A 17,711-nucleotide genomic window follows, 5' to 3' on the forward strand; every position below is an offset into this window, starting at 1 on the left:
ACCTATTGCTTAAATCTTGTATTTGTATTAAAAAAATTGTTAAGTATATCAAAATATTTAATTGTGAACCCAATAACTACAACGAGCTAGGGTTCAGTGATAAAATCAGAACTCATACTCTTCAAATTATGTCTCTGCATGTATATATGTATGTATGTATATATGCATGCATGCACGCATACACATGAATTGCTAAATGTCATGTTAGACTAAACCTCTATGGTGACAATAATACATGACTTTCTTACTCTCGATTTGAATATCAAGCACGCTCCTTGTTTGTTGTGCGTTTCCTTGTTGTGGGATTAGAATATCAAGCGCGCGTTGTTGTGCGATTTGAAGATCAAGCGCGTGTTGTTGTGCGATTTGAAGATCAAACTGTTGTGTATTTCTTTGTGTGATTGGAATATCAAGCGCGCGTTGTTGTGCGATTCGAAGATCAAACTGTTGTGTATTTCTTTGTGCGATTGGAATACCAAGCGCGCGTTGTTGTGCGAATTGAAGATCAAACTGTTGTGTATTTCTTTGTGCGGTTAGAATATCAATAGCGCGTTTTCGTGCGATTTGAAGATCAAGCGAGTATTGTTGTGCGATTTGAAGATCAAACTGTTGAGTATTTCTTTGTGCGATAAGAATATCAAGCTCTGTCCTTGTATGTTGTGCGTTTCTTCGTTGTCCATTTCTAAAACATTGACACCTGTAATGTAAAGACAACAACGATGCATCAGAATTAGACCGAGAGAGAGTTCCAATGTTATTTTTAAAACATTGATCACAACTTGTTATATCAATTACTCTCTCTGTTCCACTTTATGTAATATAATTCAAGATCAAACTACCTAATATTTTTTATAATTTCGAACATAGAATCTTTAATATATATATATATATATATATATATATATATATATATATATATATATACATACAACTAAAGTATCTGAAAAAATCATGGCTAAAGAAAAATTCTATATATTAACTCTCCAAATAATAATTGTGTCACGTAAATTGAGATAAAGGAAGTAATCTATTAATTTACCCAGGATATGCAGCTCCACATTTGTAACAAAAGTCACAGCCACACTGTTGCTCCCAAACGCACACGCAAGTATACGTGGTCGACAAGTAATATAATGATAAGTTGAGTGTCGAACCCACAGAGACTTGTGTAAACTACTCACGGAATTACTAAAATTGTTATTCAGTCCAGCTAAAATCAAAGTCCAATAAGATGATTATACTATACTACGATTCTAAGTAATACTAAATTATCAAGTAACGAATTGATTGTTGTGTATTCAGTAGAGACAAGTATTCCAGGGTTGTGATCGATTCACCATTCGTATTGTGTTCTAATTAACTCTCTCCTTCATATAATTCACTCATGGTTGCTAATTAATCGATAGATGCTCTCATAGACTTCTCCCGAAGTACTACTCACCTATTCTCAATAGATTAACGCCTATATTCCTATGAAATCAATCTATTAAGAACGCATTAAGATCACGATATTTAATTAAGCACGGTGACTAGGTATATTCTTATCCTAACCACAAATCCGCTCCCCCTAAGGGTTAAGATCATGCTCTCTTTAATTCTTCTCTAATCTAAACATGGCTTTCCCAAGCATAGCATAGATAGTAAATAGAACCTAACTGTTGGCCAGATAATTAAGCAATTAAACACAGAATTGAAGAAACAACCATATATTGGTGAATTATAATCAAGGTCAAGCTAATATCAAACAACAATATTCATGGCTAAATCACAACCCCAGAACAATGGTTGTTTAGCCACTCATGATGTAATCAAACAATTGCATGATTGTTGAATCAATTGAAAATACTAGAAAAAGATGAAGAAAACTGAGAATTCTCTACTTCCTCACGATCCCGTGTGTGTTTTTACTCCAAAGTGGCGTCCTATTCCTTTTCTTGACCGGCTTCCTTCGTTTAATATAGGGTTTAGGGCTTAAAATCCCGTGTTTAGCAATTTGGTCCCTGAAGTTTACGCGTCCTGCCGCGGTCCTACCGCGGTTACGCCAGGACCGCGGCCAGAGTGGCCTTCGGAATCTGCAGCAATGTTCTGCCGCGGTCCTACCGCGGTTACGCCCGGACAGTGGCAGACCAGCTTCAGTTCTGGTTTTGTCCCTTCGCTAGGTGCACTTTGTGGATATTGTATGATTGGCCTCCTTTTCTCCGTAATTGATCCCCAAAAGTACTCCACAGACTTCTTTTATTGGATATAGCCTGAAAAGCACTAATCAGAGCATTTTGTTATCACTTTTTACCGTCACGGCCATACAAAAATATGGTTCTTTGGGGCCTAATTATAGTCTAATTTACCTATTATCACCGATCATCAACACCCCACACTTAAACGTTGCTCGTCCTCGAGCAATTGGACAATCTAATAACACCCCCCAACTACGTACAAGTATCAATTATAGAGGAGTACTTTAACTTTTACCCACACACTATGCCCTAGACTATAATCAATATCGGCACACAAGCATCAACATACAAAATTTCACATTCTTCCTGTTTAAGCATCCCAAGTAGAATATTTCAATTCAATAAATTCCAACAACCTATTCGTCACCGCCCAACCTCAACAATCGACTTGCAACCACTAAGTACCCTCAATTCATGCACTTACCCAACAAAAAAGTTTACAATATTACCAATCATTCATGAGATCATGTGCCCTCACCAACAAACGAAAGAATGAGTATAAATTGGTCCACACATTTAAATATACTTTTGAATATAATTTAAGGACATCACACACTTGAATAAAATTCACTCACTCTCACAAAGAATTCATATGCATCCCGTGGTCGTACCATAAGCTTGCCCGTAGTGTATATTTCTACTAATTTAAGCTAGCCAAATCTAGGATCAATTAGGACTTTTAGGTTGTAATGTAGGCTAAAGGGACGGGTAGGATATATTTAGAAATAGTGACTCATCCTCCTAAGCACTTTAATACACTACATTTACAATTCAAGCTCATATTCTTCTCAACCAACCCACTTGCCACATACAACATAGCCCTCTTTTCAATTAAGCACTTCTCTACTTTTCACTAGCACAAATCAATAAAAATTGGAGGTGTTTATTTTTTCTATATACATTCACTATCATTTTTCTTTTCTTTTCTCCACACACTCCATACAATAAAATTCATCGGCTAGTGACCTTTAATTTCAACTTTAGTGCACCAACGGGCCCCTCCATGGTTCCACTCAAAAGATGCTCCCCAATCTCTAACCTTACTTCTTTTAGCGACTAAGTGCCTTAGGAGGTACAGGTTCAATCAATATCAAATTAAGAACAAAAATAAGGGTATGACTTGTAATGTAGGTGCCAAAGAAAGGTCTAAAGGCTCAAAGGGGCTAGCAACGGAAAATTTTATTTTTATGTGACAAGCACATCCATGATCAAGAAAGAAAATGCCTACGTCATCTCCTAGATTAGCACAACTTACAATTTCGCTTCAATTAACACACGGGGCAAGTTCTAGACTATACAGGATAGCACAGAAAATCACAAATCCTCACACACACGTTGCACATGACTCAATCAAGACGGCTCTGTTCAACTCTCAAGTCAAGCAAGCACAATTAAATGAGAAAATTAAGCAATATTGCACTATGCAGCCTACAAGTCAAAAAGCTAAGAAAAGGCGTCACAAAATAGGCTATTTACTTTACTTAGGCTTCACAATTCAAACCAAGTACACGGGAAAACAGAATGTATGTCATAGCTTAATGTGCCAGCATCAATCATGTCAATGAGTATCTCAGAACGACTCAGTTTCTTCCTAAACTACTCCTAAAAAGAATTTAAAATGCCCGGTTCGAGCTACATCCTTGGAAAAGAACCGGTGCCTAAAGAAAAACCAAGGAATACTACCTAGCTATTCTAAAAAATTAGAAAATAAAAAAAAATATAAAAGAAAACAAAAATCTTTTTGGTGTTTTTAAATCGGACTTTTATCCCTCAAGAAAATTGTCCAAAAGATCTATCGTCGGGAAAAGTCTGAATTTTTTGACATTTTTTTTATTTAAACCTAGACTATGTCTACTACGAGTTCTAAAAGAAAAACTAAAAAGTTCTAAAAGAAAAACTAAAAAATAGTTTTATACAATTACACTTCAGAAAGTAGTTTCCCCACCCCACACTTATATTATGTATAGTCCTCGATGCATGATCACAAAGAAAGATATTAAAACAAGGGTGAGAAATACTCCCTGAGACCCTCTCGGGCCTAGCTCGGACATGATCCTCAATATTAAGGGTCGGGACGACCCCACACTTAAGCTCAAACATGCTCCTCAGCTTCAACTTTGGGTACTCAAACTTCCCCTTCTCTGCAAAATAAAAACAACACAAAACTTGACACTAAAAAAAATCAATAACAAAAAGATATACATGTTGGGTTGCCTCCCAACAAGCGCCTTATTTATAGTCGTAGCACGACTCTGCTACTCTGCTCAGGCTGGGCGCTTTCTCTTCTTCTTTCTCCCATGAAGTTTAGCCTTTTTGCACACTCTTGGAAGGTCTCCTCTTTCATCTCTGGCTCTTTTCTCAATCATCTTAACACGCTCAGCTGGAAACACTACCTCCTCTAATTCAGTTGTCCCGTATGGATCACTACAATTTACATAAGGACCCTGCTTTATCCCTTTCGATTCTACCACAGTAATCATGCACAAGTCCTCATAATGCTTAGGAAGCTTAAGTGCCTTGTACAAATTAAAAGTGACCTCCTCATCGTCAATTCTCATTTTTAGCCCTCACATCAATAATTGCTCCACTAGTAGCCAAGAATGGTCGCCCCAAAATAATGGGCACTTCCTCATCTGTCTCGTAATCAAGAACAATAAAATCAACAGGAAGAATAAACTTTCCCACTCGAACTAACACATCCTCAATAATTCCTTCGAGCATGACTAGTGACCTATCTGCTAGCTGTAAAGTGATTGTAGTAGGTCTGAGCGCCCCCAATCCAAGTTGCTTGAACAAAGAGTATGGCATCAAATTTATACTAGCTCCTAAATCACATAGGGCTCTACCAACTTCTTGTTTTCCAAGAGACAAAGGAATTGTGAAACTCCCAGGATCCTTCAACTTAGGAGGAAGTTTACTCTGAACTCTGGCACTGCACTCTTCAGTAAGTGCAACTGCTTCGAACTCTGCATGTCTTCGTTTGTTTGCCACAATATCTCTGAGATACCTTGCATACTTAGGCACTTCCTGCAAAATTTCCACCAAAGGCAAATTCACACTCACTTGGCTCAAAATATCTAGGAATTTCTTATACTTAGCATCATCTTTTTGCTTCTGCAGTCTTTATGGAAACGGAGGTGGTGGCCTAGTCTCAATTACTGGCTCGGGCCCTTTATCATCTTTCTCATTCCCCTCAATTGGCTTGGGAACTAATTCTCCTTCCGGATGAGCTGTATTCTTCTTTTTCTTAGGAACTTGTTCTAGTGCTCTTCCATTTCTCAAGGTAACCGCATTGACTTGAGCTTTAGGATTGGGCTCAGTATCACTAGGAAGAGCCCCTGGTGGTCTTGTGTTTTGAGCACTGGCAAGCTGTCCCATTTGACGCTCTAAATTTCTCACTATTGTGGCGAGGGCTTGCTGTTCAGCCATCACTTTCTGAGAGAGAGATTGTTGTTCAGCCATCACCTTTTTTAACATGTCTTGAAGGTGACTTGTAGGATTCGCTTGTTGTTCAACCTGAGGTGGTCTATATTGTTGTTGAGGTGCTTGAGGCCTGTATTGATTCTGAGTGCCCTGGTTTCCACCCCAAGAGAAGTTTGGGTGGTTCCTCCAGTTGGGATTGTAAGTGTTCCCATATTGGTTTGTTTGGCCCCTGTTTGAATTACCCACAAAGCAGACAAACTCTGGGTTTGCGGGGCATATGTCGCTCGTGTGCCCTTCTCCACATATTTCACAAAAAGCCTGAACCTGTTGTACCGATTGTGTTTGCTGCTTGTTGATACTCAAATTCATCTGGTTCACTTGATTGGCTAGTGTAGCAATCTGCGCTGATAATGCTGAGACGACATCTAACTCAAGAACCCCTGCAGACTTTTGCACTGTGTGTCTGCCCATCTCTCCTTGCCAATCCGGATTGCTCTTGGAGAATTGTTCAATAATGCATATATCTCGTCAAAGCTTTTCTCCAACACCTGACCCCCAGCTGCAGCATCTACCACGATCTTTGTTTCAGAATGTAGTCCTTCTATGAAAGTGTGAGCTAACACTTCATTCGTCTGATTGTGATGAGGATAGTCTCTGAGTAGCCCCTTGAACCTTTCCCAAGCTGAGTATAACGATTCACCTGCTTTCTGTTTGAAGGCCACTATTTCACTTCTGATCTTTGCAGTTTTGCCTGAAGGAAAGAACCTTGCTAGAAATTTTCTCGCCAAATCATTCCATGTTGTAATGGAGTTAGCTGGTTCTGCCTTTAGCCATCGCTTAGCCTCACCCAACAGAGAGAATGGAAAAAGTGTGAGCCTCACATAATCTGGAGTGACCCCGTTAGTGATATAAGTATCACTAATCTCCAAGAAGTTCAGAATATGCTGTTGCGGATCCTCGTGTGGAAGACCCATAAATTGCCCGTTTGCATGAAGTAACTGGATCATGCTCTGTTTCAGCTCAAAGTGCCCAGTGATTCTGGGCTTCACGATACTGGAGGTAACTTTAGCAATACTGGGCATTGCTACCTCCTGAACAGCCATATGTTGCTCCTCTGCCATGTTCACAGGAAATTGAACAAGTGCCTGAATATTATTCGTGTCCCTTGCTTCCCTCAACCTCATGTGAAATGTTCTCTCAGGTTCAGGATCAAAGCCTTGAAGTCGGTCCTGGCTTCTGACCCTACGCATTCAATCAAAATTCCTGAGATCTGAGCAACAATCAAGTAACGTTAGACTAGACAAAATAAGCAATTAAAGCAAAAACTAGCAAGTAGCTAATATTCAAGTCCCCGGCAACGGCGCCAAAAACTTGTTGCTCCCAAACGCACACGCAAGTATACGTGGTCGACAAGTAATATAATGATAAGTTGAGTGTCGAACCCACAGAGACTTGTGTAAACTACTCACGGAATTACTAAAATTGTTATTCCGTCCAGCTAAAATCAAAGTCCAATAAGATGATTATAATATACTACGATTCTAAGTAATACTAAATTATCAAGTAACGAATTGATTGTTGTGTATTCAGTAGAGACAAGTATTCCAGGGTTGTGATCGATTCACCATTCGTATTGTGTTCTAATTAACTCTCCCCTTCATATAATTCACTCATGGTTGCTAATTAATCGATAGATGCTCTCATAGCCTTCTCCCGAAGTACTACTCACCTATTCTCAATAGATTAACGCCTATATTCCTATGAAATCAATCTATTAAGAACGCATTAAGATCACGATATTTAATTAAGCACGGTGACTAGGTATATTCCTATCCTAACCACAAATCCGCTCCCCTAAGGGTTAAGATCATGCTCTCTTTAATTCTTCTCTAATCTAAACATGGCTTTCCCAAGCATAGCATAGATAGTAAATAGAACCTAACTGTTGGCCAGACAATTAAGCAATTAAACACAGAATTGAAGAAACAACCATATATTGGGTAATTATAATCAAGGTCAAGCTAATATCAAACAACAATATTCATGGCTAAATCACAACCCCAGAACAATGGGTGTTTAGCCACTCATGATGTAATCAAACAATTGCATGATTGTTGAATCAATTGAAAATACTAGAAAAAGATGAAGAAAACTGAGAATTCTCTATTTCCGCACGATCCCGTGTGTGTTTTTACTCCAAAGTGGCATCCTATTCCTTTTCTTGGCCGGCTTCCTTCGTTTAATATAGGGTTTAGGGCTTAAAATCCCGTGTTTTGCACTTTGGTCCCTGAAGTTTACGCGTCCTGCCGCGGTCCTACCGCGGTTACGCCAGGACCGCGGCCAGAGTGGCCTTCGGAATCTGCAGCAATGTTCTGCCGCGGTTATGCCCGGACAGCGGCAGACCAGCTTCAGTTCTGGTTTTGTCCCTTCGCTTGGTGCACTTTGTGGATATTGTATGATTGGCCTCCTTTTCTCCGTAATTGATCCCAAAAGTACTCCACAGACTTCTTTTATTGGATATAGCCTGCAAAGCATGAAAAGCACTAATCAGAGCATTTTGTTATCACTTTTTACCGTCAAGGCCATACAAAAATGTGGTTCTTTATGGCCTAATTATAGTCTAATTTACCTATTATCACCTATCATCACACACCTGCAAATGTAAAAACAATGATGCATCAGAATTTGGCTATAAAACAAAGAGATAAAATCTTGCACTAAACCATGTAACCAATACTTTTCAACTAATATATACATAGAAAATAGTAATATATTAATTAGTAGTCGTACTATATATACCAAGTAGATTTTGATTGAATGTAAAAGCACATCCGCTACCTTCAAATTGTGGGTCCGCCTCTGTTGAGCTTGTACGGTGGTTACTATTTTCCCTGCTTTTTGTCTCTAGAGTTAATGTCCATATAACTCATTTCAAAGCCATTCTTGAATTCCTCAAGAATTTACAACATTAACAACATACCCAGTATATTATCATAAGTGGGGTCAGGGGATGATAATATGCATGCAATCCTTACTCCTACCTTGTGTTGTGAAGGTTGAGAGGTTCTTTCCGAAAGACCCTCAGCTCAACAATTCCTCAAGAATTTAAGTGTATATCAGGTAACTCTGTCCATTAATGTTTGAGCAGACAGAAACAAAATTACCTAGTATTTTATATCACAAATTGAAAACATGAAAATTATATGGATTAATTAACCTGCACTCCATATGGAACATACAAATCAATACTTATTCAGTTTAGTATTTTTTTTATAACCGTGGTGTCGAATACCCGGTGGAGGAGCTAGGAGGGGGAAAGGGGCAGAGCTAGGGGCGGAAGGTTTCGAATTCTTTCGCCGAAAAATTATATTGTGTATGTCGAATTCCCTTAGCTTGACTTCTCCGTATTTTTAATTTTTCCATTTTTAAATCACCTTGGTAAAATTTTTAGCTCCGTCACTGTGAGTACCACAAGCAACATGTATGAGGTAACTCTTATCATCAATGTTTCGATAGATGAGAAGAAATCACATTGACAATATGGCTTTAATAGCCCGTGAAGCAAAAGCAGAAAATAAATTTTTTCGAGACTGGACTAACTGACCTGCATTTCATTTGGGCACAACCTTGAGACCTAGCAACATAGTATCTATAATTTGGACATCTTTGCCATTCTTGACTCTTAGCAAGTTGCATAAGCTGTATATCTTCCCTTTCCCTTTCATCTTTGTTCAATTTCTCAAATTCTTCACACACAATCCCTAAATGCCAAGGAACTTTACACTTAGCACAAAACAACCTTTTACATTCTGGACATTCTGACTGAGTAATAACCGTATTTTCACCACTACGTTCATCAATCAAAAGCGCGGAACAATCCTTAAACGGACAATAAAATTTCTCATACCCTAAAATCATTTTCTCGCATAACGCGTCACCCCATCTATCAAATACTTCTTTAGGCAAAATTGAACGACAATAATACGACACTAATAGACCGTTACACCCCGAAACGGGACATGAATTTCGAGAAATATTCTCTTGGAGTTTTGAGGCTACATACTTAACCATGCATGCATTGTTTGCAATAAGAATGAGTGCAACCCATTATTTTAAATATTTCGCTCGTTGACTTTTCGCCAACACAAATATCACACGTAAAAATGTCATCACCGTCATCATCTATAACAATACACTTCGAAACTAAACGCCTCCTTGGTTGTTTAGGTCAAGAGGATGAAAATTGAGAACCCAAATACTGAATTTCATCATTTGAATATTCTTTGGATTGATCAATAAAGACCTTTTTAGTTCCACTGCTGCTAGGTTTTGAACAAAAAGATGATATAATTTCAACTTCGACGTCTCTTTTCCTTGAGTATTTTTCACCAATCTTGATTCCTTTACCCTTTGAAGTGTTTAGGGTTTCATATATTACTGCAATACCATCATTTTCATCTTCAATATCTATTATCTTTACGGACGAAGTATTCTCCACTTCCATTACGTAGTTAAGCAGCAAAACTAAACCTTACTCTTGTTTTTTGGGTCTTGAATTTGGCGAGGAAGAAGAAAACAGAGATTTTAGGGACTCTAAAAAGGTAATATTGAGGAGGAGTACCTTGTTGGGCAATTTCTCTTTCTTCCTTTTAGCTTAGGACTGTAGGGAAATTCTTTAGTAAAGACGTAAATAATAGAGAAACTTTCAGAAACCACTATGTTTTAGTGGTTATTAGCTAGTTGTAACTACCATTTACTATATTACTTCCTATAGCTATGTTTTCAGGTTTTTTAGAGTGTATTCGATGTATTTAAGCTACTGTATTCATGAATACAGTAAGCTATTGTATTCATGAATACAGTAGCATTTCTCGGCGTGAAACAGGGGATTACAGCTAGACAGATTATTGTATTCGACTGTATTCACGATATGTATTTGTGAATACAGTAACTTAAATAGCACAATTCATGGTCTATTCAACTGTTTTTAAACGGAAAGTGAATCAATTAACACAATAGACTCCTAATATAACTCAACAATCACAATTATAAATCTGAATACATAAAATACATAAATTATATTAATTAAAAAAATATATGAATACACTGATGGAATATAGCGAGAGAGTGAATACAATGAAATAAATGGAATATAGCGAGATACACTGAAATACAATGAAAAAAGAAGACAATGAAATACATAAAATACAACGAGATACATTGCAATACAACGAAAAAAAAAGGTAACAGACTCTTCAAGTTGCTCAGCCCCAAACTCCGTCGTCTTTGTTCAAGGTAAAAATTCCTATTATATTCATCTGCATAAAGGCGAATAAGATCGTCCACATGAGGAAACTCTTTAAAAAACTTGTCAAAATCGTTGAATGACATCCCCTGCCCTAAACTTGGATTTGATTTGCACGCAATGGACTCGGTCTCAGAAATTAATGCTCTACTACTTTGATCATCCCAATTAGTGTAGATTGGGGGAAAACGGGAAATAGCGATGAACTTTTTGGTGCTTCTTCGATTTTTTTCATGGCAGATTCTGTTTCAATCTTCTGCTGTGTGAGAACTGGCGTTGAGAGAGAGAGAGCGGGTGGAGAAAAATCTGAAAGAATGAGAGAGAAAAATAATATAAAGCGTATTTTATGGCTTAAGGGTAGGAGGTGACCATAAATAGATATTTGACTATAAAAATCAAAAAGTAGCTGTGCAATATAATTTTTTAAAAGGGTATTTATTTAAAATAAATAATGTATCAACCTTTTCTATAGGAAGTAAAAATTCCTAAATAATAAATACCCCTCATACTTTAACCTATTACCAAAATTAGAGCCGCCAAAATGAGCATAGCCCGTAAGGCCAGCCCAACCCAGCCCGCTACTAGGGTAGGGTTGGGCTAGAATTTTTTGAGCCCATTTAAAACTGAGGCTTATAAGCCCAGCCCAAGTCAGCCCGCTGGCCCTTGAGGCTTGACCGAGGCTGGGCCTGAGCCCGTGGGCTAAAAATTAACAAATTAATTAACTCTTAAATATTTAAAAAAGTAAAAACTAAAAAAACTATTAACTATAATTGTCACGACCCGGATTTCCCACCCTCGGGGGTCGTGATGACGCCTACTCGTAGAAGCTAGGCAAGCCGCGAAATAAAGAAATCACTAACTCTTTCATTTTAGCCCTTTTTAACAATTTGAATAAAAAGGTAATCAACATTGAAATATTAATGATAAATAAAAATCAAGCGGAAGACTTAGTCTGATAAAATAACCAAAACCAGTACGACAAATGCCAACTTACGTCTCTACCCGAAATCCGGTGTCACAATATCGCGAACGGTCTATGATTACTACAACAAATGCCTAAAAGAAATACAGTATGTCTCGGAATAAAATGAAAACAGAGTACATAATAAGATAGAAGGGAACGCCGGGCCTGCGGACGCCTGCAGGACAACCTCGGGATCTCTAGCGGGACTGAAGGCAGCCACCCCAAATGCTACTGTCCAAAAGCTGCTCCGGGATCTGCATATAGTGCAGAGTGTAGCATCAGCACAACCAACCCCATGTGCTGGTAAGTGCCTAGCCTAACCCCGGCAAGGTAGTGACGAGGCTAGGACCAGACTCCAGATAAACCTGTGCAGTCATATAATATACAGCGGAAAATAAAATAGGAATAAGCAAATAAAGATGGGAGAGGGTACATACTGCGGGGGAATGTCAGTTCCAGCAGTAATTTAAGAGAAATGTAAGAGAACAATTTGAGATCCACAACCAACAATAATAACACTGTTGCGGTGCGCAACCCGATCCCTATCAATTATCACTATTGCGGCGTGCAACCCGATCAATTTATATCACTGTTGTGGCGTGCAACCCGATCCATTTATAACATTTTTGCGGCGCGCAACCCGATCCATTTATATCATTGTTGCCGCGTGCAACCCGATCTATTTATATCACTGTTGCGGCGTGCAACCTGATCCATTTATATCACTGTTGCGGCGCAACCCGATCCAAATATAACATTGTTGCAGCGCGCAACCCGATGCACATATACAATCAACAACAATCATAACAAGAGTCCCGGCAAGGGATCAATAAAGAACTACACTATCCCGGCAAGGGAATCGATAGTATAAGTAAATACGTCCCGGCAAGGGAGAAACAACTATAACCAATCTCGTTCCAACATCTAACTACCTCAGCTAACACCAATACTCAATCATAAGTAATTTCCACGAGAACAATCTTAATCCTTGCTTAATACCGAGAATCATCAATTTAAGCATCTATAGTATTATTTAAGAACATAATAAATTACAATTTTAGACTCACGGCCATGCTCGACACCAACGTATAGATACTCGTTCCTATACGTCGTACTCAACAAGAAGCAAGTAGCAAATAGGACACAACTCCTAATCCCTCAAGCTAAGGTTAGACCAAACACTTACCTCGATCTTCCACGGCCAACTCAAGCCTCAAACACCTCTTTTCCTTTTGAATTTGGCTCCAAATCAATCGTATCTAGACATAATCGACTTAATAACATCAATAAACGCTAAACAATCCAATTCCAATGCTTAATTATAGCTTTCCAATCATTCTTCCTAAAAAGTCCAAAATTGACCCGGGCTCGCTTGGTCAAAGTACGAGGTTCAGACCAAAACCCGATCACCCATTCACCCACGAGCTTGAATATACAATTAGTTCCAAAATTCGACCCCAAAACGAGGTCTAAATTCCAAAAATACTAAAAGCCCTAACTCTACCCAAATCCCTAATTTTCTACCCTTAAGAACATGATTTAAGCCTAGAAATCTAATGGGTGTTAATGAAAATTGAAGAAAATGAGTAAGATTACATACCTATGAATTGCTGGTGAAATCCCCTTTCAAAAATCGCCCAATTTGGAGTTTGGAAGAAGAAGTTACGAAATTTTGGCTAAACCCCGTTTTGGTTCTGTTTTAAAATCACTTGACAGGCCTTCATCGCGTTCGCGATAGGCCTGTCGCGTTCGCGATGAATTAGGCCTAAGTGACCTTCGCGTTCGCGACATTGGGCTCCCGTTCGCGGAGCATTAGCTCCTCGAGCCTTCGCGTTCGCGTAGGGTAAATACCCCTCCCCCTGCCCAGGCCCATAAGCCTTCGCGTTCGCGAGGGCCTGGACACGTTCGTGAAGGGTACTCACCCCACAGCCTCGCGTTCGCGTCCCAAGCCTCGCGTTCGCGAAGAGGAAAACTGGCACCTGGGAGTTTTGCCTTACGCGTTCACGAGTGGGCCCACGCTAACGCGAAGAACAATATCCCTGGGCACTGAACAACAAAAACCTGCAACTTTTTATGAGTTCAAAACTTTCCGAAACCCATCCGAAACTCACCCGAGCCCTCGGGGCTCCAAACCAAACATACGTACCAACTCAAAAACATCATATGAACTTATCCATGCGATCAAATCGCCAAAATAACCTCTTAAACAACGAATTTAGCATAGAAATCTAAGAAAAACCTCAAACTTTCAAAGTAGGAATTTTCACAACTACGGGTTCGAAACACCTCAAACGACTTCCGTTTCTTACCAAATTTCACAGACTCATCTTATTTCACATATAAGACCTGTACCGGGCCCCGGAACCAGAATACGGGCCCGATACCATCAAATTCTAAATGCATTTCATTTCCAAAACTCATAGAAATTTCCAGAAAACAATTTTCTTTAAAAATTTATTTCTCGGACTTGGGACCTCGGAATTCGATTCCGGGCATACGCCCAAGTCTCCATATTTTTCCACGGACCCTCCAGGACCGTCAAATCACGGGTCCGAGTCCGTCTACCCAAAACGTTGACCGAAGTCAACTTAAATACATTTTAAGTCAAAATTTTAACATTTTCACAGATTTTTCACATAATAGCTTTTCGGCTACGTGCCCGGATTGCGCACGCAAATTGAGATAAAGCTGAAAGAGGTTTTTAAGGCCTCGAAATGCAAAATTCATTTTAAAAACAAGTGATGACTTTTTGGGTCATCACATTCTTCACCTCTAAAACAACCGTTGTCCTCGAACGGACATAAGAAGGAAGTACCTAAGTCGGGGAAAAGATGGGGATAACGGCTCCGCATATCGGACTCGGACTCCCAGGTCGATGCCTCAGCAGGCTGACCTCTCCACTGAACACGAACAGAAGGAAAACTCTTCGACCTTAACTAACGAACCTGCCAGTCTAGAATAGCTACCGGCTGCTCCTCATAAGACAAGTCCTTGTCCAACTGGACTGTGCTGAAATCTAATACGTGGGATGGATCGCCATGATATTTCCGAAGCATGGACACATGAAATACTGGATGCATGGCTGATAAGTTCAGCAGCAGTGCAAGTCTATAAGCCACATCTCCACTCAATCAAGGATCTCAAACGGGCCAATGAATCTAGGGCTAAGCTTGCCCTTCTTCCCAAATCTCATCACGCCCTTCATAGGCGACACTCGAAGCAATACCCTCTCACCGACCATGAAAGACAAATCTCGAACCTTGTTGTCAGCATAACTCTTTTGCCTGGACTGAGCTGTACGAAGGCTATCCTGAATAATCCTGATCTTGTCCAAGGCATCCTGAACCAGATCCGTACCCAACAACCGAGCCTCCCCCGGCTCAAATCATCCAACTGGAGACCGACACCGCCTACCATATAAAACCTTATAAGGAGCCATCTGAATACCCAACTGGTAGCAGTTGTTGTAGGCAAACTCTGCTAAAGGCAAAAACTGATCCCACAGGCCTCCAAAGTCAATGACACAAGCTCGGAGCATATCCTCCAAAATCTGAATAGTCCGCTCGGACTGCCCGTCCGTCTGAGGATGAAATGATGTGCTCAACTCAACCCGTGTGCCCAACTCTCGCTGAACTGCTCTCCAGAAATGTGAGGTAAACTGCGTACCTCGGTCCAAAATAATAGACACGGGCACACCATGAAGACGAACAATCTCCCGGATATAGATCTCAGCTAACCTCTCGGAAGAATAGGAGACTGCCACAAGAATGAAATGCGCTGACTTGGTCAGCCTATCAACAATAACCCATACTGCATTGGACTTCCTCTAATTCCGTGGGAGTCCAACAACGAAGTCCATAGTGATCCGCTCCCACTTCCACTCAGGAATCTCAATCTTCTGGAACAAACCACCAGGCCTCTGATGCTCATACTTAACCTGTTGGCAATTCAAATACCGAGCCACATATGCATTGATATCCTTCTTCATTCTCCGCCACCAATAATGCTGCCGCAAATCCTCATACATCTTCGTGGCACCCGGATGAATAGAGTATCGGGAGCTATGGGCCTCCTCTAAAATCAACTCTCGAAGTCCATCCATATTAGTCATACAAACTCAACCCTGCAATCTCAAAACTCCATCATAACCTAAGGTAACCTGCTTGGCACCTCCGTGCTGCACCGTGTCTCTAAGGACACACAAATGGGGATCATCATACTGCCGATCACGGATACGCTCCAATAAAGAAGAACGAGCGACCGTGCAAGCTAACACACGACTGGGCTCAGAAACATCCAGCCTCACGAACTGATTGGCCAAAGCCTAAACATCCAAAGCAAGCGGTCTCTCACCGACCGGAATATAAGCAAGACTGCCCATACTGGCTGACTTCCTACTCAATGCATCGGCCACCACATTGGCCTTTCCCGGATGATATAAGATGGTGATATCATAGTCCTTTAATAGCTCCAACCACCTTCTCTGCCTCAAATTCAACTCCTTCTGCTTGAACAAATACTGCAGACTCTTGTGATCCATGAACACCTCACATGCCACGCCATACAGATAATGCCTCCAAATCTTCAATGCGTGAACAATTGCTGCTAACTCCAAATCATGAACCGGATAGTTCTTCTCATGAATATTCAACTGCCGCAAAGCATAAGCAATGACCTTGCCATCCTGCATCAACACTACACCAAGCCCAATACGAGATGCATCACAATAAACTGTATATGGCCCTAAACCTGTGGGCAAAACCAACACCGGTGCCGTAGTCAAAGCTGTCTTGAGCTTCTGAAAGCTTGCCACACTCGTCCGATCACCTGAACTGGGCACCCTTTTGGGTCAACCTGGTCATCGGGGCTGCGATAGATGAAAACCCCTCCTCAAACCGACGATAGTAGCCTGCCAACCCCAAGAAACTCTGAATCTCTGTAGCTGATGCTGGCCTAGGCCAGTTCTTGACTGCCTCAATCTTCTTCGGATCAACCTGAATACCCTTTGCTGATACAACATAACCCAGGAATGCAACTAAACTCAACCAAAACTCACACTTCGAAAACTTAGCATACAACTGACTATCCCTCAGAGTCTGAAGAACCACTCGAAGATGCTGCTCATGCTCTTCCCGGCTGCGGGAATAGATCAAAATATCATCAATGAAGACTATCACAAACAAATCCAAGTAAGGCCTGAACACTCGGTTCATCAAATCCATAAAAGCTGCTGGGGCATTTGTCAATCCGAATGACATCACCAAGAACTCATAATGCCCTTACTGAGTGCGGAAAGCTGTCTTAGGGATATCGGATGCCCTAATCCTCAATTGATGGTAGTCAGATCTCAAGTCAATCTTTGAAAATACCTTGGCACCCTGAAGCTGATCAAACAAATCATCAATCCTCGACAGCAGACACTTATTTTTATTGTAACCTTGTTCAATTGCCGGTATTCTATACACATTCTCATCGACCCATCCTTCTTCTTAACAAACAACACCGGCGCACCGCAAGGCGAAACATTGGGTCTAATGAAACCCTTCTCAAGCAAGTCTTGCAACTCCTCCTTCAACTCTTTCAACTCAGGCGGGGCCATACGATACGGCGGGATAGAAATGGGCTGAGTGGCCGGAGCCAAATTAATGCAGAAGTCAATATCCTTGTCGGTTGGCATACCTCGCAGGTCTGAAGGAAATACCTCAGGAAACTCCCGAACAATGGGCACAGAATCAATAGAAGGGACCTCAGCACTAGAATCACGAACATAAGCCAAATAGGCCAA

The 17,711-nt window shown here is 40.3% G+C and overlaps 1 pseudogene; it reads right to left on the reverse strand.

Annotated features, from left to right (window-relative positions):
* LOC109232466 lies at window positions 8,283-9,765 on the reverse strand (annotated as a pseudogene).

This window comes from Nicotiana attenuata, chromosome 9 (genome assembly GCF_001879085.1).
Source record: "Nicotiana attenuata strain UT chromosome 9, NIATTr2, whole genome shotgun sequence".
NCBI lineage: Eukaryota > Viridiplantae > Streptophyta > Magnoliopsida > Solanales > Solanaceae > Nicotiana > Nicotiana attenuata.